Source organism: Chelonia mydas, chromosome 18, assembly GCF_015237465.2.
Source record: "Chelonia mydas isolate rCheMyd1 chromosome 18, rCheMyd1.pri.v2, whole genome shotgun sequence".
NCBI classification, from domain to species: domain Eukaryota; kingdom Metazoa; phylum Chordata; order Testudines; family Cheloniidae; genus Chelonia; species Chelonia mydas.
Window position 1 is genome coordinate 17,723,218 of NC_051258.2, and position 23,539 is coordinate 17,746,756.

The window sequence follows — 23,539 nt, forward strand, 5'->3', positions numbered from 1 at the left end:
AACTAGCTGCACTGCATTTTAAACTCCACTGATTTTTTTTTCCTTTCAATTTTAAGTTACTTTAAGAGGTGGATGAAGAGATTGGGGATTTGTAATATTTTCTGAGAATACTATTTTGTAAAGGTTTGTCCATGCTGGGAAGCAGACCTGCTGTTTAAGGCAAATAGTGTCAGGGTTGGAGGAAAACTTCGCAAAGCAACAGAAAATATCCTGTGAAATAACTCGGGGCCATGTCCTGCTGTCACTGAAACCAGTCATCTAACTCCCATGTAATGGAGCAGGATCCATCTGGTAACACATAAGTAGCATGTAATTCCATTTCTGATGGATAAAAGGGTCTGTGCTCTTTGGGACAGGAACTCTCTTTTCTTTGACCTCTAAATATTACTACAATCCAAATCATCTTCAACAGCATCACCTCTGGGCCTGATTCTCCTCACATTTGACCCCAATTCCTGCTACAAAGCTTGACCGTGATATTGTAGCCAAAGAGAGAGAGTCACCCGAAGTGGTTGAAATATGGTTTAGCTTCTCCACAAAGCAACATTAGTGCCATCACAACTGTGTATGTGTGCATTGGCACCATACTCCATTGGCTGTCAGTGTTTGCATCAGTGCATTATGGGAAAATCTGGGCAGCTCTCCTGCAGTGCCACAAGATCAAATCTCAGGAGCCTGCTTTTTTTTTTTTTTTTTTTTTTTTTTTTTTTTTAATTTAGAAAAAAATTGTTTTGCTGAGTAAAAGGAGCTGGAATACAAAAATAAAACACAAAATGGTGGTTTCTGATCCTTTTCTTTCTGTCTGTCTTTCATCTCCCCTGCCCACAGTTCTGAGACGGCTTGATCTAAAAACATGTTGCAAGTCCCCGTAAGTATTTCACTTCACTTGTGGGGAGTGGAGATTTTGGAGTCTATACATTTGACTTAGCTGGGGCCAGGGGGCTTCTACCTTTTGAATCCAATCCAGCACTCCCACTGATTCTCATTGGCTTTTATTTCTTAAATTTACCCCACCCCACCCCAAAAAAAGTACAGCAGAACTAAAGTGCTAAAGGACGCGTCTCCTCTTCCTCCTTGCTGCTCACAGCAGAGGTCTCTGTCTCGGGCTCCACCCATGTATCCACAGTCGTCTGCAGGTGCCGGTGGGGTCTCCACCAAGTACGGCATGCAGCTTGTTATAAAAGTGACAGGTCTGCAGCTCCACACCAGATCAACTGTTGGCCTCCCTGGCCTTGTGGTATGTCTGCTGCAGTTCCTTCGCTTCCGTGCGGCACCGCTGCTGATCCCTATTGTACTCCTTCACCGGCAGCTCCTGTGCAGAGTTTTTGTAGATCTCCACATTTCTGCAACTAGTCTGTAGCTGTGATTTCACAGCTGCCTCTTCCCCCCAGGCCCAGAAGGTCCAATACCTCCTGTCTACTCCAGGCAAGAGCGCGTGGAGCCAGCGTGGTCAGTTGGGCAGCTGGACGCAACAAGGGAGAGCTCTAGGTGTGCTTGCCAAGCTGGGTCTTCGGGGAAAGGCATTTCAAATATTCAGGGGGTATTTGGGGAGAGGGGTCACAATTGTGACTGGAGCAGTCCCTGTCGAGCATTGCGGGACAGCTGCTGGAGGGCTGTTAGGGTTGACATAGGTCAGGCAGTGTCTACATTAGCCCTGCGTCAGCCTCTGTAGGCTCAGCTCTTTTCAGGGAGATGGTTTTGCTGTGTCACCACAACGGGGCCCTTTCGTCGGCAGGAGACAGAGGTCAGTGCAAGGTGGTTTATGTCAGTTTAACTTTGTAGTGTAGACCAGGCCTTATGCGAAGTGCGTGCTTAGGTACCTTGCTGTATTGGGACGTCATTTCAGCAAACGAGGGTTGGATCACATGAACAATCATGGGAGGGCTAGAGGGCGGATGTTGCCCAATGGAAGTAAATGATCATAAACAAAGATACATTTGGCAGGATTAGAGTAGGGGTTTGGAGAGATTATTCAGGGTACAAACCTGGTTGCAGACTTAGCGTTGGCGCTACTTTGGGGTGTCTCTGAGCTGGAATGTGAGTGATGTCGGTCCTTCTGGCCGTCTGGTTAGAAAATTTTGCTGTAAGTGTAAATACCCAGTGCTTTTCCCCATTGCTGGGTGGTGGCTACAGGCTTATGTAATCTAACAGCCCAAAATCTTTTTGGTTCTCCTGATCTTTACACTAAGTCACAACAGAGCGAATGCTCGTGAAGGGCCATTAGAGGAAACATTCCACTGCCAACCCATCTATTAACATTAGTGATTTGTCAGTAAACATTTGAAGATGTAATTCTGCCCTTGGGAGGCAAGATTAAATCACAAGGCTTGAAGTTAGAGGATCTAGGTTGTGGTGACAGCTCTGCCACTGATGTTTATCTGTGCCTCAGTTTCCCTCTCTGTGCAGTGGTGATGATGAGACTTCCCTGCCTGATTGATGCTTGTAAAGCACTTCACAAGGCAGCAAGGGATTGTTATAATTGCTGCCTGAGTGCTCTCTTCACTCCTGCAGTCATCGTCTTTTCTCCACCAGTTCCATGTACCACTCCTATATAATGTTCTCTCTCGAATCTTCCTGGATCCTCCTTTAATTCATAAGATTTTTCTCAGCAAAGAAACCGTTAAACAGCCATAAAAGCACAATCCCTAGATATATGTTACCATATAAAAGCTAAAGAGGGGTAAAACTGCATCCATTTTGTTAAGGCCCTTTTAATGGCAAAACTGTAAGGAGCCCAGGAACAGGTTATGAGCCAAGAAGCCATAAACATAGCCACACTTCCTCAGTGTTCTTATAAAACATTCCTTTTTAATTTACTCAGATTCCTAGTAAATAAACTTTCCAAGCGCAGTAACCACAACATCCTGTGTTTCATTTTGAATTTCTTTCTCCTTTCTGCAACATTTCCTCTAATTCTGGATGGAAAAGTTCGCTCGTCTTCGAGCGATCCTTTGTGAGGAGCAGCAAAGAGCAAGAAATCCATTAACCAAAACACGCTCCCCTTCATGCATCCCTTAACTCTAACTCAGGCAAATCATGTCATTGGAATGTCTGATATGGATCAGCCAGAAAGGAGCTCTGAAAAAAGACCTATCGTTACTTTTTTTCTTGGGGTCACCCGGGAAAAATAGGACAGAGAATTTGTTGTGGGGGGTGGAGTTTGGTTTTCTTAGAATCTGAAAACAATTTTTTTGTTTTGGTTTTTGGTTTTTGAGTATTCTTTTCCAGATTTCAGGGTCCTGTATATGTATAAAATTCTGAACAAGAGAGGAAGGAATTACACCATTTAACTCTTCTTAAGGAGCTCATCAAGGGGACACACAGTCTTTTTAAAATAATTATATCATGAACAGTGAAGGATGCTGTGTTTGTTTTATTTTTTCTCAACCTCCTCCTTGTAGAAATCTGTAATTTAAAGCTTGATTCTGATCTTCCTACAATGTTGAATGGTATATATGCATAATTAGTTGAATTACTCATGGAGTAAGGTGTAATCAGTATGAGTTAAGAGTATCATGACTGTAGCCCTCAATGAGCCAGGAGAAAAGCCCCACCCCCAAATGCACCTAATTTCGTGGCAGACAGGAAATTTCTGCATTTTTTTTAATGCTAAAAATATATGTATCTTGTGCTGGGGCCCTCTCTTCCTATAAGCCTCTGTACCTGTGATGAATTGATGAAAACATTAAATGGCCCCTGAATGATCTCTTGCACCTAAAGCTATGGAACAAGAAAGCATCACTTTATTTTTTGGGGATTATAATGCACCATTTTTTGTGATTAATTCAAATCACCTATCCCATGTGGCTCTCTGTAAAAACCTGTGACTTAATGTAGCATTGGCACTTCCAAGCTTCTCTTTCTTTATTTCCCTAAAGCAGATCAGTACCGCACTAGAAGGAGTGATTTCATACTTCAAAAAAAAAAAAATAAGTGTGGGAATTACTCAGTAGTTAGGTTTAATTGTTCTGAATCCTTAGTGTTTCATGAGAAAATGTACTGAAGAGATATGCAACAGTGTGAAATGTGATGGAAAGGTATAATTTGACCACCTACCACTAGCTGCTGAAAAGTAATTCTAAGGGCCGTATGCCTGTCAAGATTAATCACCCATTTCATTATTGAAAATGACACTTTGTGTGTGTGTGTGTGTGTGTGGTGAAGAGGTGGAGGAAGCAGAAGATGCTGGATCGGGGTATATGGGAGGGATAGTCCGAAGACCTGGCTCTGTCCCGGTGATGTTCACAAGGACTTCCTTTTGTGAGGGGCAATTGGAGGGGCCATAGAAACAGCCTTTGTAGAAGAAAGGGGGAAGGGGCCAGGAGGCTGGGCCCATCCGGCATCTCATCTGTAGACTGTTTATGGCTCCCTGGTCTACTTATTTACCTCTGATTGAACTCCAGTGACGGACATGGCCAAGTGTCTCATTTGGACGAGAAAGAAGAGCATTATTGAAAGGGACTGACCTCTCCATCACCCTGCTCTGTCGTCATGGTGCTTTTATAGGGTTCCCCGCCTCACAACCACAATAAGTCCCCCTCCTCCTCCCTGCCCTTCCTCCCTGGAGACTTAGTGGTTTCTTTTTATTTTGACAGACACCTGCTCTGCTGCGTTCAGCTCCTAGGATCCTTTGAGCCCTGGATAGTGAGCAAAATAATTGACTTTGGTCAAACAGCAGAGATTGACGAGGGTGGGTTTCCTCACGCGCCTCTCATTGGGGTGCATTTGTATGATCCCTGAGGGTCCCCCTTGCTGGGTAGGCTGAGCAGAGAGGCAAGGACTGAATGGGCTATGGAGACTGAGCTCCCCTCTCGCCCTTTGAGGTGTACGTTTGAAGCCTCTTTGGATGAAACTTGTACTGTTGCTATACCTGTTCTGTGGCTAGAGAGAGGACTTCAGACGACAGGGCCAGGAACCTGTCCCTCAGCATTGAGGGTCTGATCCAAACCCCACTGAAGTCACTAGAGAGTCTCCCATGGACTTCACTGTTTGGAGCATGCCCTACATTCACCAAACGATCCCCCTGCCCAAGAATAACTGTATAATGAGTATTGTTATCAGCAGTGACGCTGTAATTTGGGCTGAGCAGGTTAATTTATTCAAACGCCTGTTTAGAGGTAGGCAGGCAGACAGATGGATAGACTGTGCTTGACCATAGTAAATATGTTTGTTGTTCTGGGGGTGAAATGGCTAGACCGAAAATTAGATGACTCCGTTTCCTTGAGGAAGTCGTAGATTTATTTTTGTCAGCAGAGGAGCAGCAAGAGACATTTGAATTTCTTGTATTTCATTTGTATTTTTGCCTTGGAGATTCTTAGCTAGTCTATAAAGTAGCATATCTACACTGCAGGGCTCTCGTCCAAAAATAGATTCGTTTTAAAATACCTTAGAAAGATTGATTGGATGTGTGGATTAATATTGATACGTACTCAAATGGCCCTGTGATGTATTTAGAGACAACTGGCCTGTGTGAAGCAGAACTTTAGCTGCATTCATTGTAAACTGGGCAGTGTTGCAGAGCACTGATGCTTTAATTTGGAGAAGTTCCGGTTCTTAATCTGAGTCCAGAGTTCAGGAAAAGGCAAATTTTCAACGGGGCATTTTACATTGTGCCCGCAGCATTTGCACATGCGCCAGTTTTCACACACACACCCCCATATGTATGTATGTGCACAAGCAGGTCCTTACACACTCAGTTACCAGTTCTGAATGCCTGTTTGTGCATGCACTCATTTTGTGGGGAGCCAGTGCCACCTTTCAAAATGTGGGCTCCTGAGAACGCTCCTCCCTGGTATCGCACACAGACGTGATTGGGAGTTTGTGCACAATACCGAACAGCGTCCCTTCACTACTGCCCTTCTTATTACTGTGCGTTCCCCGGGATGGCAGTCTGACACTCTACGTGCCTGGCGTCCTGATGACCTGCTCTCCTCCCTGCCACGCTCAGGCACAGTGCTCCTCTCAAATACATGGACTGGAGCCATGATATTCTGCTGTCCCTACGTGTCTGACATTAGTGGGTCCATTCCGGCGGGGGACTGCAGAATGTTGGAGTTGAAATACACACGCTAGTTATAACACGATTAGTGCTGAGTCGTGCCGTAGAACTTCAACCTTGGAACGTCAGAGCATTTCAAGTGCTTGAATTAAGCCTTGATGCAGCCCTGGGAGGCACGTCAGGAAACAAGCTCATGGAGACGATACCTAGACAACTCTCAGACACCTAGCGCCCCAGGTCACCCAAGGAGTCCCAAGGTATTTGGACAGGAATACAACACCGCAGATCATATGACCATCCTCCACTCTTGGAGATCTGAGAGCAGGATCTGACCAGTAGTTTCTAATGGACATCAGTTTTGGCAATGCACCACCAGCTCTGCGCAGGAGCTAGAGCACTCCACCTGGCAGAGCCGTGGCACGCTGTATGTGCGGTGCCTACCTGACCACTCCAAATGCTTTATATACATATGCCAGCATCGCAGGAAAGGGTGAATGCATCGGATGAAGTGAGCTGTAGCTCACGAAAGCTTATGCTCAGATAAATTTGTTAGTCTCTAAGGTGCCACAAGTCCTCCTTTTCTTTTTGAGGAAAGGGTTAGTTTTGCTCAGATTCATTCCTGTGCTTTAAGACAGTGACATCCTTGCTGTCTGCTATTTTTATTTCCCACCTGTGCAAATTTTAATCTTTGTAGTAACCATGCTGAGCCGGTGTGAGGCTTGAGCTCAAGCCAATGAAAATTAAAAAGAGGACTTAGTCACCAGGTTATTCCACCAGCTCTGGAGCCACCTATTGATGCCAAATGCCAAGTTTCCCTAGACTACCTGCGATTTGGGGGCAGGGAGAAGGGAGAGAGGATGGAAAAGACCAGACAGAAAAATTGATTGTTACTTTACTGTGATCTGACATAAAGGAAGGTGGAAATAGAGGACGGGGAAAAGTCACAACCTCAGCACTACACTATAGCAGCACTTTGACTTCAGAGAATTCATGGGTGCCCTGCTTCTCTTCTGGACACAGATTCAAAAAATCCTTTCTTGGGAAAAGCAGAACAAAGAAGAGAGTGGGTATGAACGATACCTCTGTGTGATGGATTTTGTAGCAGGCACCCTTAACAGAATAGCACCTGCAGAGGTGACATGAGCCAGGCTGGTGCCTGCTGCAGAAATGTAACCCTCCCTTATTAACACTATAAATAAACCAGTCAGTCTGGATAAGATCGCAGCTATAGCGTGTAAAGCGATTCTGCCATGGAGCTGGAGAGTTAAAATTAGTGAAACTGCAGCGCGTGTGTGTGTGTGTGGTCGGTCCCATGATAGCACCCATTTACCTCCAACTAATTCTAGGTTTCATTTTTGGCTTACATTTCCAGGATTTACAGGTGAAACACCTAAGCCAACAAGAATTAGTTTTCATTCCCTCTCCACCTAGGTCTAAGGTCTTCACTTATGCTGCTGGGAGGAATGTATGTTGTTTACTTATTGTTCTGATTTGGAAAATAGTTTGTGTCTGCCCCAGTGGAAAACAGAACCATAAAAGAGCAGTTGTACAAGGGCTCTTTGTTCGTTGTTCTTTTAGCGTAATGCAGCATATTCCACTCAGAGGGAAATGTATCACAGGAATAACCCTTGACTTTCTTATGAAGCATAAACCAGGTTGTGTTAACATACAGTAAAACCTGATTAATTTGACTGACCAAGGAGCTAAGAAAAGATCAGTCAGCTGGTAGAAGTGGTCTTGAGGAAAAAATCTACTGGACATCTTGAAGATCCTTTAATACGGTCCTTTCATACAGGGCCCAGCCTGTTAAAGATGCCGGCCGGATTTTCAAAGGTATTTGGGCGCCTCTTGTGCAGATAGGCCTCTGGTGGGGTTTCCGAAGCGCCTATGTACCTAACTTCCACTGAAACCAAAAGGAGTTAGGTGCCTAGGCACTTTTGAAAACCCACTAGGTGCCTCTGCATCTTTACCTTTGAAAATCTGGCCTTTTGTCCTTGGTATAGCTAGGACATGTGTTTTCCATCCTAGATATAGTGCCCAGTTTCAAACAAGGAGGGCCTGTTTGCATGTCCAGATCCCAGGTACTAATGAGTACATAGGTGCAGAAAATGGCCATTTGTACATCTAGGAAGTGAGGAATTGCCACTGGATCAGACCAGAGCTTCTTTTAGTCTGGTATCTGGTGACCCGTACCAGATGCTTCAGAATAAGATCCAAAAAAACAGAAACAACGTCTCCCTCCTCCCCCCTCCCCCCCCCCCCCCCCCCAAAAAAAAAAACCCCAAAACAACCCAACAACACTATAGTGGAGGATTGTGAACTATCCTGTCTTGGAGATAATACTTCCTAACCTCCTTTAAGTGAAGCAAAAGGGTTTATAAAATATAAATATATACTCGCAGCCTTAAATCTCCTCTTTAATGAACCTGTGGATATTTTCATCCTAATTGATAATTTGAGCCTTCAAAAGTTGTATGAAGGGACCAACTTTTGAAAATTGAGCCCGCAGTATGTAGAAGACATAAATCACAATTCCCATCTTGAGCTATTTCTTAGAATATAAAATGTTTAACTGAGTTTTAACTGGGAACTGTGAGAAGCATTTTGAATTTTTCCTACACAGAGCTTTGTTAGTAGTTTGTCCAGAGCAATTAGTCTTATTTCGATAGTGCTTTTCATCTGAGGATCTCAAAGCACTTTATAAACATTAATTAATACTCACAGGACCCCTAAGAGACAGGTATTTTTATTTAATGAGAAACTGAGACACAGAGAAGTTAAGTGATTTATCTAAAGCCCCACAAAAAATCAGTAGTAGAACTAGGAGTAGAATCCAGTAACCCTACGTTCCAGGCCCTTGCGCTAACCATGAGACCACACTTCCTCCAGTGTAACATACAAACATGATTTTATTTCCATTGGGCTTCATACAGCTGCATGGGACATGCTCCAGATGTATTGGAAAAGCACTGCCATATAAATGTCATGTCATGAAAACAGAGGGAGGCAGTTGAATTGGTGTCAGGATGCAAGCCCAATTACAGCTCTCTAGGACATCCTTAACATTCATTACTTGAACCTCTGTCTCAGTGCTGAAATATTCCCGTGGATCAGGAAAGGATGAGCAATTTACATTCGCAAGAGCCAGATGCGGAAAATAGCAAGAAACAAGTGAACTTTATACAGTGCCATGGTTTGTGAGCACAGTTCAAAAAAAAAAAAAAATCCTCGATGCAAGTAATGAACTATAGTCTCCAGTCCAGTTCAGGTAAACTTAAAATTAGACTGTTCCGTTTATTTAGTTGGTGCTCCTGGACATCGACAGCAATACTCGAAAACCACATTATCTTCTATTAATGGAGAGCCTGCTTTTAAAATTATGATGCAGCATGGGGAAATCCAGGGGCTGCATAAAGACACTCTTTCCAAGCTCTATACCAGTGATGATTAAATATGGAGAAGAGGGAAGAGTAAATATCACTCTCTCTTCCCAACCACCCTAAATCCAATACCGTGTGTGTTCCACATCGGCCTTTTAGTCCTAGAATGAATTATGCCAATTGGCTGGGGTTTTAGTATCTAATCCTATTAAACAAGACCCAGACTAGCTTTAAAATGGTTAAGCATGTGAAAAATAGTTGTGGGGAGAATAGAAAGGAGTACAGCATCCTGGATGCTCTGGGTGTAGATGGTGTCCCATTGTGCCGTGAAGGAGTAGCTCCACTGGAATGAAAGGTGTCTCACAGGTGAATCTGAGAGGAAGAACCAAGCCCTGTAAATGGAACAAGTGCAACTGACTTTCACTGGGGTTGTGCTTCTAAATCCCTTAGGTGCCTTTAAAAATATCCCTCTGTGGTCTGATTCACTGGGTATTGGTACCTACAGCTCCCATGAACTTCCATAGGAGTTGTGGTTGCTCATCCCGTCTGAGAATTGTGCCAGTAGAAATGGACAATGGTTTCTAGGATGTGGTCTGGTGGCTGGAGCACAGAAGGAGAAGCCAGGAACCTCACACTTCCATCCTCCCTTGAGTGGCCTTCCCTGCCTCAGTTTCTCCAGCTGTAAAAATGAGGCTATGGTGACATCTCCCAGGGTGACATGAGGATTAATTAGTTCGTGTTGGCAAGACAATGTGAAGATGAGAATTCCTCTGTGTCATTATGGGCAAGAGGCTGACACGTATGGCAAAGCTCATTGATTCATTCACCCAGTGACCATCCTATTTATGGAATTCACGAAGGAAGTATTTTTGGTCTTTGTGGTTCTTTTTCTGTCTGTATGAAGCTTGAGGAGAAATGCAGTTTAGTGTGTAGGGTTTTTTCTTCTCCTCTTTCTCGTCACTATAAATATGGTATCATGGTATACAACTGTTGTCTTTGGATGGATGGAAACAACCGCGGACCTACACTGTAGCAAGCTGGAAACTGGAGTAAAGACTGTAGATAGTATTACAGGGTTATGACTGTGCAGAAAATTTAGAAGACATACAGTGGAGAAAACCAAGCATCAGAAAAACCTACCTACCAAGCATGTCCAGATGGGAATAATGCAGTCACATTGAGTACTGTGCTAAATGTATTCGGACAGCAATACCCTTCCATAGCCTGGCCTCCCCACCAGGGAGGAAAAGAGGCCCACATTCTAGCAGATTTTCAGATTAACTTTAAAAAAGATATGTTCAGTAGGGACAGATATTTAATAATTTTTGTTGCAGTCAAAAAATAAAAAGCTTAATATTGCAGCTGGTCCTTTAAGGATTGTGTTTCTAGTCCAGGTTTTAATCGCTACTTTGACCTGATTAAATCCTCTGACACAGAGAAATCAGCTTACAGAAACATGTTTCCTCTTGAATCTGAGAACAACCATGATTCAGAACAATGGGCCCAAACACCTTTGAGAAGAGAGCTTGCCCTATTCTCACACAAAATACGATGGTGTCGTAAATCATACAACGCCCCTCTAACCTAGGACAAATCGAGGCCTTGGATGGCAAATGGCAAAATGAGGAAGGTTTAACTATATTGCAGGCTCATCTCCCATGCACATTAATGGGACCAATCCAAATGATAAAATAAAACCTGCCATTTTTGTTGGCATTTGTTTTTGTGGCTTATTTCTCTGGCCTGGTGTCAGGAATCATCTTCGGATCGGGCAGGGAGGAGCAGACGAGCCAGCGTATTTGGTCAGGCAGTTTGGAATCAAATGAAGTATTAATCTTCTTTCAATCCATCTGCCCTCTTATTACACTCAATCTCCTTTCAAGATGTTACTCCAGTCCACACGTGGGTCTCTTCATCGAGATTAAAGCACAAGAAGTATCCCATTAAATGGACTGTGACAGCACACAGCAAAAGTCCTTGTTTTGTGGGGCAAAATGAAAGCTGTATGTGGAACTGTGAATGCAGGAAAGGTGATTAACTTGTCACCCAGAACGGCTTGATTCTCCTCTTAGAGTAGATTCACACTAGCGTAACTTCCAGGAAACACCGCTGCCAGTGAGTAGAATCCGGTCCCATGTGTCCATCTACATCAATGAGGCAAGGACCATCCTCCTTCCTCTTTCCTTCTCCTGCCTCTGAAACATATTTCTGGGCAGCTGCCAACCCCAAATTAAAACGGTTGATGACCTGAGTGTTTCACCTCATCCCTCAAGCTCAGAGAACTGACTTATCTCACCGCTTCCTTGCTCTGCTCTCCAAACTGGTGAAAAGCAGGAGTTTCAGGACTTTTGAAGTGGGGTGTAAAACTGCGTGAGAGGAGAATTGGCCCTTCTGCCTTCTTTATCTGAACTTTGGTGAGGTCAGTGTTTTGCTCTCAAGGCCCTGTACACACTATGGTTAAGCAAGAACAATTTGTTACCCTTGTATAATGACCACCTCAAAGCCCTTGACAAATTAATTAAGCTTCAGAGCACTCACGAGTGAGGTAGAGAGAGGTTAAGTGACTTCCTCAATGTCATATAAGTGAGCAGCATAGAGCCCAGAATAGAATCTTAGAGTTGTAACAGCCTGCCCTGTGCTTTAACTAGTAGGTAACCCTCTCAGGACACATCTGTTCTCACAGCAGGAACAATGAGACACGGTTTCTGTACAACCCGTGTTACCTGTGGACACAAAGTGTACAAGGAGAAGGGTCTTGTCTGGACTGTCCTTTTCCCCACAGTTTCTGCCAATGATTCAGCTCCACCAGAGCATGATCCCTTGCGTGCCATGGTACCTGCTAGCATTTTAACCACTGTGTCCCCATGGCTTGCACTGAGCTGGTCCCTCAGAGAGCAATACCAAAGGGGGAGCATAAGAAAGCTAAGTTTCAAGAGCCTGGTCCTGCATCCAGCCCCGTTATTCTGGCCGCTGCCTGGCCCTGACTGAAGAACAAGGGTCTCCAGCAGCCTCGCTTGTCAACTGAAAGGGGTTGGTGACGTGCATGCCAGAATCAGACAATAAAGCGAGAGGGGGTCTTTTTTTTTTTTAATCACCAGGCTGTGGAGATTTAAAAAAAAAAAAGACACCCCCTAAAATAAAACTAGCGGCCACTCTGGGAAGGCGACCACTAACAAAGGAGACAAGAAAGGCAAGGGGACAGAGGGCCCCAAACCTATTGTTTCTCCGCTCCGTTCCAAATACCCATGACTCCCATGACCTCTTGGCTTGTTCTCTGCAATGAGGATTTCAGGACACCTGCCACCCCGAACAGCTGAGCCAGACTTATTATTTGCCTGCCTTTCCCTCACTGCTCTCTCCCCTGCAGCAGCAGATGAGATGATAAACTTCTTCCCCACCAAATTCATTCTTTTTTTTTTTAAGGGGGCTATGGGAGAATTTCTCTTAAACCCTTTCCACCTGTTTTGAAACTGGTTGGAGTCTCGGTGGATGAATTCTGGTGCAAGTCCATTGCACCACTCTCCCTGAGGGCAGGATTTGGACCTTCACTGTGGCAGCTCAGCCCGGCTGCCCTGGAAGTTGGTGGGAAAACTCCCAGTTGGCATCAGTAGCAGCAGGATGGGACCTGGCGATAAAAGCATCCCGTAGACTTGGCGGGGTTATTTGTTTGCAGCCCGGCTTCACCTTACATGTTTGTTAAACTAAAATCCCTCTTCAAAATGGACAGGGCAAAGGATGTGCAAACCCTCTTTGAAACCGGTCGTTGGGGCTGTCTGGAAGGGCGGTGTTGAAAACCCCTTCTGAGGATGGTTGTGAATTAGCGTGGTTCATGCCGTAGTGTGATTGATTGGGGCCTTGGAAGCCTTAGGCCCTTCGATCCAGTAATTGGTTTCATATCCACCTGATCCCTTTGCCCAGCTCCCCTGGAGCTAGATAATATTTGTCCTGTGTACTGGCTGGTTAGATTCTCTCCTAAACGATGCTGTTTCTCAACCTGAGGAGGCTCTCTAGGGCGAAATGCCACGTCCCCTCTTATTTACTCTTCGTAGCTTGTAAAGCAGTCCTTGTGTAGTAGGCAGCGCATGATACTAGCAGAGCGGCTGCTCTTCCCTCAGACAAGGGGAGGCAAAATCTCTTATCACATTTGGAGCCCCTCCCCTACTCCCCAGTCTCCCCCTGCTCCATGCCCCCAAGCTGACGTGTCATGACCATCATCCCCAGAGCCTGAGATCAGTCAGCGGGTATGCTGCAGAGCGATGAGTAGCTCCATCCATGGGTCACCCTGCCCCAGGGACTGAGGAAGCAGCCACGGCAGCACTCCCAGCTCCTGTCTGGTGCGGAGGCTCGCAGTGGTATATGTCACTGAGGCTTCAGCCGACCCAGATTCTGTTTGGGTTTGGTTGTAGGGAAATCTAATTGACCCACAGACTTGAGACCCATCCTTGAGGTAGGATAGTTAGAGACTTGCTAGGAATTTTGATCATCCACCTGTAATCTCTCAAACACAAGGCTAAAAGAAGAATAAAAGGCCTTAGAGCAGTGATCTCCAACCTTTTTATGCCCCAGATCACTTTTTGAATCTAAGGGCAACCCAGGATCTAACCTGCCTCTTCCCTGAGGCTCCGCCCCTTTCCCAAAGCCCCGCCCCACTCACTCTATCTCTCCCCCATCTCTGTCGCTTGCTCTCCCGCACCCTCACTCACTTTCACCGGGCTGGGGCAGGGGTGCAGAAGAGGGTGAGGGGTGCAAGCTCTGGGAAGGAGTTTGGGTACAGGAAGGAGTCTGGGCTGGGGCAGGGGGTTGGGGTGCAGGAGGGGGGATGGGGTGCTGGCATTTTAGCCACGGCCTTCTCCACTGAAGCTAAATGAAACACTCCCTTTTATGTTGGGATGCAAAAGTGAAAGGAGGGGTGGGGGTGGTACAGCTTCCTCTTTCTAATCACATGTTTGAGTTTTACATTCTTCTTGTTTGCTGTTTGGGTGCAACAAGGCACTTCGGTGTCTGGTGGTTTGCAAATAAGCTAAGTCCTCCAGACAGTTTATTTTCACGGCTTTGTAAGTGGGTTTTGTTTTGTTTTTGTTTTTTGTTTTGCACCATTTAAACCAAAACAGAACTCTGGTAAAGTGCTACTCGTACAGGGAAATTCAGAGCTTAAATGAAACACTGGACACCAGCATGGTGTCCTTACCTCACCCTTTGGTGCTGAAGTCTCTCAACAGTGCATGATGGTACATATGTCAAAGATCCTTGATTATCTAGGCACGGGAGGGTGAGTTAAGGACAGATTATTTGCCTGGAGTTTCATGGTTAGTCTGAATTTCTGTGCTCTCCTGCGTTTATGTTATATCCACTACTGCGGTAGTTTTCAACCTTTTTTCATTTGAGGGCCCCTAAAAAAATTGAAATGGAGGTGCGGACTGCTTTAGAAATCTTATACATAGTCCCTCAGAGGTCCACAGACCATAGATTGCAAACCACTGCACTAATATTATCCTTCAAGTACCATTTGTGGCTTTGTTTCCCTTGAGTTTTGCTTTTCATAATAGTATTGCACAGAAGGAGAGAAGAAGATAAAGGTCCTCTCCCCTAGCCGTAGAGGAGAGTTAACAGAACTGGACACACTATTCCAGCAGCAGTCCACCAGGGCCAAATACAGAAGTAAAATAACTTCTCTGCTCCGACTCAAGATTCCCCCATTTATCCAAGGTTTGCATAAACTCTTTTGGCCACACTGTTGCACTGAGAGCTCCGATTCAGCTGATTATCCACCACCATTCCCAAATCTTACTCAGAGTTGCTGCTTCCTAGGATAGAGTCCCCATCCTGTAAGTATGGCCTAAATTCTTTGTTCCTAGATGTATACACTTGCATTTAGTCATTAAAAATGTGTGTCCAGTTTACCAAGCAATTCAGATTACTCTGCAGCAGTGACCTGTCCTCTTCATTATTTACCAGTCCCCCAATTTTTGTGTCATCTGCACGCTTCGTTAGTGACGATTTTGTTTGCTTCCAGGTCATTGATAAAAATGTTAAATAGAGTAGGATTAAGAACCAATGCTTCCAGGACCCAACTGGAAACACAGTCACTCGATGATGATTTCCCGTTTACAGTTACATTTTGAGACCTATCAGATAGCCAGTTTTAATCCATTTAATGTGTGCCATGTTCATTTTATATCTTTCTATTTTTTTAAAACAAAATGTCATGTGATACCAACTTAAACATCTTATAGAAGTATATTACGACAATACTATAACCTTTATCAGACAAACTTGTATCACAAATAACAAATTAGTTTGACAGGGTCTATTTTCTATAAATCCAGGTTGATTTGCATTAATTATATTACTCTCCTTTAATTCTTCATTAACGAGTCCTGGATCAGCTTCTCCGTTATCTTGCACAGAATCAATGTCAGACTAATAGGCCTGTAATTACTCCTGTCATTACGTTTCTCCTTTTTAAATATTGGCATAATATTAGCTTTCTTCTAATCTTCTGGAACTTCCCCGGTGTTCCAACACTTATTGAAAATCAAAACCAACAGTCCAGTGAGCTTCTCAGCCAGCTCTTTTAAAACTCTTGGATGCAAATTATCTGGGCCAGACAATTTAAAAAGGTCTAATTTTAGTAGCTGCTGTTTAATATCCTCCTGAGATACTAGTGGAATGGAGAGTGTTAATGGTTCTGATTCTTTTTTCATTTATCCCAGTGTAATTCTGGTTACTTCAGTGGAGTGAGCACCTGATCCAAAGACTGTTGAAGCCAACCATTGATTCCACTTGGCTTTGGATCAGGCTTCCTTGCTGATTTACACCAATTTAAGTAAGAGTAGAATCAGGTTAATATTGTTTTCTTAGCAGGTCAAAAGTATTCATTACACTCTCTTGTAAACTTTCCAAAGGCCCATGTTATTAAATAATTAAAAAATAAGGATGTTTTTGCATGGCAGAGGCGTGAGGGTAGAATCTTAAAAACGTAAGTTAGTCCAATTCTTTTCTGGATGTGAGTATTGAAGTCCATAGGACGTATGCATGTACTTTTCAGGCAAGATTTGGTTCACTGCATTCCAGCTGGACTGCTTGAAGAAATGATGCTGCTCAGAGTCTTGTGTTTTCCAATCACTGCTTCACAGGCTTCATTAGAAAACGTGAAGCCACAACATGGGGGCTGAATTTCAATTCTCTGTTGATTCCCATGATATGTTGGATGAAATGTCAAACACTTGTGATAGTGTGATTCCCCGAGAAGAAAAGAAGACAGACTTGGGCTGTTACCTTGGAAATCTTGCTTATTTTGCAGTTAGTGAATAAATCAGTTTTGATGAAGATGAAAAAACCCCACCCCATGCTTTAGAAAAATAAAGGGGTGAAAGGGGTTGATGTTCATAGCTCCAAAGCAACTTCTCTGAGTCCTTTCCCTGTATGTCTGCTCTCAGGCTACAATCCAGACTTCGCAGTGGTTTATAATTAAACCCAAGTTTTGAGGGTTCTGTCGAGTTCTTTTTGCCCACCAGGTCAAACTGAGTCTGGTTTCTATCATAGAATGTTTCAGTTCAGTTCCCCCTTGAGGACGCATGGGAACAGACAGTCCATTCATATTGAACAGATGACCATGAGGGGAGGCTTAAAAAAAGTCTCTTTTTGTCTATTAAGCTAAGACTGAGAAGTTATGAAAACTGCTTAATAATGTTCCTTAACATTTATACCACACTATTTTCTTCTTTTAATTTTCTAGGCAATTAAAAATAATTGAAAGTTATTGCCAAATCCCCTGAAGATATAATTTTTGTTTTAAATAAGCTTATTTCCATACTTGTGAGATCACCACATATTTATTTGACCATCTTTATAGGGGTCATGCAGATTACGCACATGGGATGGGAATGTGCAATAGGACTTGCATTGTAACAAGAAAATGAGAAGGGAGTGGAAAAAAATAGTAAAGGTGGGACTAACTGTTCAGCTTTTTAATTATTTGAACAAAAGGAATGTATCTGTGCACTTACCATCTCAGGTCCAGATTCCACAAAGCACGTAAGTGTGTGCTTAAAGTTAAGCTTGTGCTTAAGTCCAGTTAACTTTAAATGGGACTTATGTGCACACTTCAATGCTTTGATATGGATGCTGCACTGAGGCTTGCAAACACTTATACAGGTAACATCAGTTGAGCTAATTCAGCCGAACAAAGTTTACTTGTGCGTATGTGTTTGTGGGACTGGACCATTAGATACTGTGTTTGTCGCTGCACCCTCTGGAAGGTTCTGGGACCTAATATAGAAAGAGAGAGCACCCCACTGCCAAGCAGTTCATACAGGCAGTATATATAGCCAGACCTCTTCTATCTTTACTTTTATCCTATTAATAGAGTTGTAGCAGACACAATCCATGTGGCTGCTCAGTCACGCTGCATTGTAATATTGCTTAGCCAGTTCTCCCCCTTAAGGCTTAAAATCCATCACATTATACAAGAGCTGAAAGCCTTCTTGTGGTGTCCCAGTTTTTTCCCCTCGTGTCCATCCTATCCCCTTTGTTTTTTTAAATTCTTTTTTCCTTCCACATTTGACATGATATAAATTTATATCTGCACTTATATATCAGCTGCATTTTTTTAAAATCTTGCCATCTACAATGTTATAGGTTGAAAGGATGATTTTTATGTTGGAATAGAGAAGGAATTGGAGAATAACATACTCTGTTTATAGAGATCATTATAAGTTTGTGTGTGTAATGTCTCCTTTGGATGGGGCTGCTTTGCCAAAGTTTGCTCCATAGGAGCTGAGTATGTATGTGTCTATCCTCTCTGTTTAGCAGGTTGGGTTTAGATAGGTGGTTTTTATTTTTTAAAATTGTTACAAATCTTTGCCCTTCTTTAATCCCACTGGCCACATCGCAGGAAAAAACCTTCTTCTAAATACGTCACTTATGTATTTTTTTAAGTGCATTTTTTGTGAAATGCATGTCCCAGGCTGTGTTAGTTCTGTTTAGACAAGTTACCCATTGGAGCTTAAAATTAAAAAAAAAAAAAAAAAAGGCACCAGAAGAAAAGAGGAGCAGTTGTATAGAGCTTCTGGAAAGGCTGAACTGAAGAGCTTCTCCCCCCTCCCCACAAACTTCCCTCCTAAGCGCAATGTCTGGTGCAAAGTGCACGTGATGCTTGTTTCTAAAGGCAGCGAAAGAGGCTTTGAAAGTCTAAGACTGTAATTGGTTGTCTGGCTTTATCCTTGGAGCTCTGGGGAGGTTTCAGGAGTAATAACAGTTACTTAAAGTAGATGAGCTTCTTGTGGGTTTCCTAGAATCATAACCTTTCTTCAGAGCGCATTAGTTGTCTGGTACTTACAGAAGCATCTGCCTGTCTTTTCTGTAGCTTTAAAAACATTTTGAAAGCAAAGAATTTGATTTCTCCCTCTACTCTGTGGGTGGTAGTGAAGGAGCCACCTCCCTGGAATGCAGCGTTTGCCAGTGGCCCTGGCCTGACTGAAAAGAGAGGTGGGAAGAAAAAGCGATGTCCCTTTATTGGCTTTAAATCCTCATTTTAGCCACTGAGTTGTACCCAAAATGTCCTATCCTGTCTAGGCACAATGAGTTCCCTTTAGTGTGCACCATACGTTTTCTTGGAATGAAAAATATGGCAGTCCCTAAGAAACCCTGGAGAGATGCATTGGGGCATACATGGTCATTTATTAGGAATGGGAATTTCCATTTCCATTAACCTTAATGGGATTTGTACACATTAATTCATAATCACTGAATTGACAATATACCCTCCTCCCAATATACCCATGCATCCGATGAAGTGAGCTGTAGCTCACGAAAGCTTATGCTCAAATAAATTGGTTAGTCTCTAAGGTGCCACTAGTCCTCCTTTTCTTTCTGCGAATACAGACTAACACGGCTGCTACTCTGAAACCTCCTCCCTTAGACTTTTTAAGCAGCCTGAGACATAAAACCTGTGTTGTCCACTGGTTAGCGTAGGGAATAGGTCATCAACACTTCTGCATTCTGGTTCTAGCTCTGACAGTGACTTCCTCTGAGCAAGCTGCCACAGCCTCTGTTTTACCTTTCTGTGGAAGGGACATAATTACCCAGAGGATTGTGTTTCGAGATCTTCCGATGAGGAGGGCTGTATAAGTGCACATTATTAACACTGACACCAGAGGGTTTAATTAGAAGGAAGGATTGTATGACTCTGGTCCCTTGGGTACCTCCAGAAAAGGGTATCTGACTGTTGTCCGTTGGGAACCTGCAGGATATAAGAAGTGTCTCCCATTTCTCTGCTGGCTCTTTGAACTTTGAAGTAATTCATTGTGATGTGCTTAGACTACTCTTCCCAGCTTAGTCTGATGAATCTCTCAGTTCTATTTCTCTCCTCCTCCCCCCGCCCCACTGCTGCCTGTCAGTGTCACATGGACATGCCCATGTGCCATGGTTTTGCCAAGGGTCCTGACAGCAACCTAGCCTGCCACAAGTATCAGGTTAGGTGCCTGGAGGAGTGAGGAGAGGATGTGAAGGCCTGATTCTCTGCAAGAAGGGACAGAAGAGATTCCTGAAGGGACGTTGCATCTTTGTGTCACATGGGTTAGTTTTGTTTTTCTTTCTGTTCCCTGGTTGTATATTTAAAAAAACAAAACAACAACCACAACAACAAAAACCCTGCACTGACTTTTGCAGAATGTTCTATCAATAAAATATTTTAAATGCTTTTAAAAATCATAATCCTGGCAGCCATCCATAAAGGATTTTATTCACTTTTTAGCTGTAGGCATCTCTCTGCAAAAGCAGCAGGGCTCGGGGTGTAAAACTCCTGCTGACATTCCAGTTCACATGGCATGGATGGGAGACAGTCGCTCCGATTGACAGCCCAGTGCTGCTGCAGCCGGTCGGTTAGCATATTTGGTTTGCATCGGGGTGATCCTGGCGTTAGAAGCAGACTATTGTCAGTCTCCACTAGGAGAAGCTGATTATGCCTTGGGGATAGTACCATGAAGACATTAGTTTAGCAGGATGGGAACAAACATTTGCCTTTGAGGAAGACTACGGCACTTACAGGTTAAGCGGGGGCGGGGGTATTGGCATGGGTGCTGTTTTGGAAGGTACCAGGTGGAGAGACCTTAACGCAAGAGGAACAAGCCTGTGAGGAAGAACAAAGCAAGGAGGCATCTGAAAACAAATAGCAGTCCATATGGGGAGGCAAGGGAGCTTCAGCATCATCCGAAGAGCTCTGCTCAGTGCTTTCATGGTGACAGACAAGCATCATTCAGATCTGTAGAGCTGTAACCAGCTGCCATGTGCAAAAACAGTTGTGTGTGTTAGCGTCCTCTTCCCACAGCTGGCAGAGTGTGCGCTGTAATGGAGGGACTAGCCCAGTGGGTGCTGCAGTTTGTGGAGGTCAGCAGAGGGCTTACTTTCAGACATAATAAGCCATCTCAAGCTTGGAGATGCATTCAAGGGATGTTCTTTGTTAAGTTGCCATCGAAAGACACTTGCAGATCTTTGCCAGTTTGTTTGCAGCTGCGCTTCCTGGGGTGGTTTGCTTGTTTAATGGTGTGGCACATTCTGCCTGTCCCTCATCCAAGATGTTTCATCGCACAGACGGGGGTGGGGGATGGGGGTAAATCTGCCATGCAGCATGTTGGAACCAGTTTTTTAAAAATGCAGAAATCCACAGTATCATTGACAGTTTGCAGCAGAGGAATCCTGTAAGTTTGCATTCTCCAGGTGCTGGCAGCATTTAGCTACATTCCCATTTTAAATCAAAAGCGGGTTATGTGTTTTTAGGAGACCACGGGCGACTACCGCAGCACCAGAGGAATCAGAAAACCCCCAAATCAGTCCGTTTTAGAGCTTGTTAACAGTCTGCCCAGATTCTAGAGGAGGGTTTAACAAAACAACAACAAAACCTCATCTGTTTTCTATCAATGTTGGTGTCCCCCCTCTTCCTCCCCCCCCCGCCCCCTTCTGAGTTTGTAAACCCCTGGCCACTGAAGTTTCTTACGCGTCGGATGGTATTTGAGGAAGAACAACACGCTTGCTTGAGCCGACATTGGTGGAAGCCACAAGGGGAATACTTGCCCTTTTATGTAAGGTTTGAAATTAAAATGAGAAACTCGGCTGGCAGAGTGGACCCCTCTCAATAGAGGAACGGATGCTTTGGAGAGAATTTCAAGATGGAACTTACAGGCAGTTAGGGCAGCAGATTCTGGTTTTAATTAAAAAAAAATAATAATAATAAAAGCAGGGGGGATAATATCTGGTCAATAAATGCTTTTTAGGTTCCCACGACAATGATCCCATAGGGAATCAGTCCAGTGTTTCAAAATGAGCAGAGTAGGACTGTTTAGAGGAGGTTACTTGCTTCCTTGTTGAACCCCGCTTCCATGAAACCCAATGACAAAACTCCCCTCAACTTCATTGGTGTCAATGCAAGGCCCCTAGGTTCCTCCCAACTTCTATCTTCCTCCTGCACACACGCTCACACTCAGTTTCTCTCTCACACACGCATGTGCACACACACACACACACACACACACTTGGTATCCATATAGCATTCAAGAGTTCCCACACAACTGTTGCCAACAAAAATGGCCAGAGGAAAAGGGCCCATTTTTCCTGCTTAGTCCCCCTGACCTGGTTTGCACTAGTGTCAGCGATTGGCTCTGCTCCAGTGTTGGTGTGTGTGTGTGTGTGTTTTGTTTTGTTTTTGTTTTGGTTTGTTTGTTTGTTTGTTTGTTTTTTAAAAAAAAACAAATCTCAGGGTAGGGAATTCTTTTCAAGCCATAATTTTTAGTTTGCACTGGAAGGGCAAGGCAGAGTCTTAGCCAGTGGAAAGAGGCTCCGAACCAGGGCCAAAAACCAAGTACAGTTCTTAACAAATAAAAATCAACTTAATTTCTTTGGAACTTTCTTTATAAAGGTTTTCTTGTGGGAGCACTGTACTCCAGAGGTTTAATTCTTGGCATTCAGGTTATACTCCCTTTGCTATTTGGGGAGGGAGTATAGTGATTACAGCACAGGACTCTGTGTTCCATTCTTGGCCCTGTCCATAATTACTCTGAGTATGTAGTGCCTCAGTTTCCCCATCTGTGCAGTGAGAATAATAATCTCTGCTGTCATCCTCTGGTCATCACTAGCAAGTCAACATTCATCTGCAGTGATTACTAGTGGTATCTGAGATGTGGGATTATTTCAGGCATATTGGAAAAACATGAAGTCTCAGATGGCTCATATGGATAAATGTTGGTTTCATAATGGCAACCCCTGTAAATTCATAGATTACGGAGGCCTGCAGCGGCCCTGATATCTAGTTTGACTTCTTGCATAATACAGGTATAGGTGGGAGGCTTAATTATTTAATAAATGCTTGCAAAGTGCTTTGAGATCCTTGGATTGAAAAAGCTATATGCTTATTGCAACTGTCATCCAGATAGAGTAGAAGGCTTTCTGGAGGCAGCGGTCTGATTCAAAGGGGAAAACATACTTTTAAAGTCACCTTGTCACTTTGTTTCATAACACTGGTACTCACTCTTTTCCATACTGGCATCCCCTAGACCAGTGCTTCTCAAGCTATCTGATGTGGGGGACTGGCAATTTTTTTTTCCAATGTGCACACAGACCGGCAGCCGATGGCTCGCGGACCAGCACTGGTCCGCGGACCACCACTTTGAGTAGCACTGCCCTAGACTAGAGGCCCATTCCCATTTAGCAACATGTGAAGGGAAGCCTGGTGGTAACCCCTGATATCTTTTCACAACCCCCCGGGGGTGTGGTGACCCCAGGTTAACATCATTCTCTGACTCCCTGAGCTATTGTTTAAGCCTGTCTGCAAATTCAGGTAGATATCACTGCATCAATAAGCACTAGAAACAAAGGGGTAAGAAACAGAAGGAAAGGGAAGGGTCGTTCCCCCCAAACCTGGAAAACCCCTGGTTCAGAAATAGTAGCTCAGAATAGGAGTTGTGTGTGTGTGTGTGTGTGTGTGTTTGTGTGTGTGTGTGTACGTACGTGCATGTGCACACGCGTGTGGGTGTTTAATTATGGTGAGGATTATTTTGGTAATAGAAACGTTACAGTCTGTAGTTGAGCCGATCCCCTGCATCCTACCCAGGCACTGACCTCTGACACTTGTATATGTGTTTGAGACAACTGGTTAGTACAGGCTGTG

The 23,539-nt window shown here is 44.0% G+C and overlaps 1 protein-coding gene across 3 annotated transcripts in view; it reads left to right on the forward strand.

Moving 5' to 3' along the window:
- SKI (SKI proto-oncogene) overlaps positions 1-23,539 on the forward strand; it is a 144,730-nt gene that overhangs the window by 91,740 nt on the left and 29,451 nt on the right. The gene's annotated exons all lie outside the window — the stretch shown is intronic.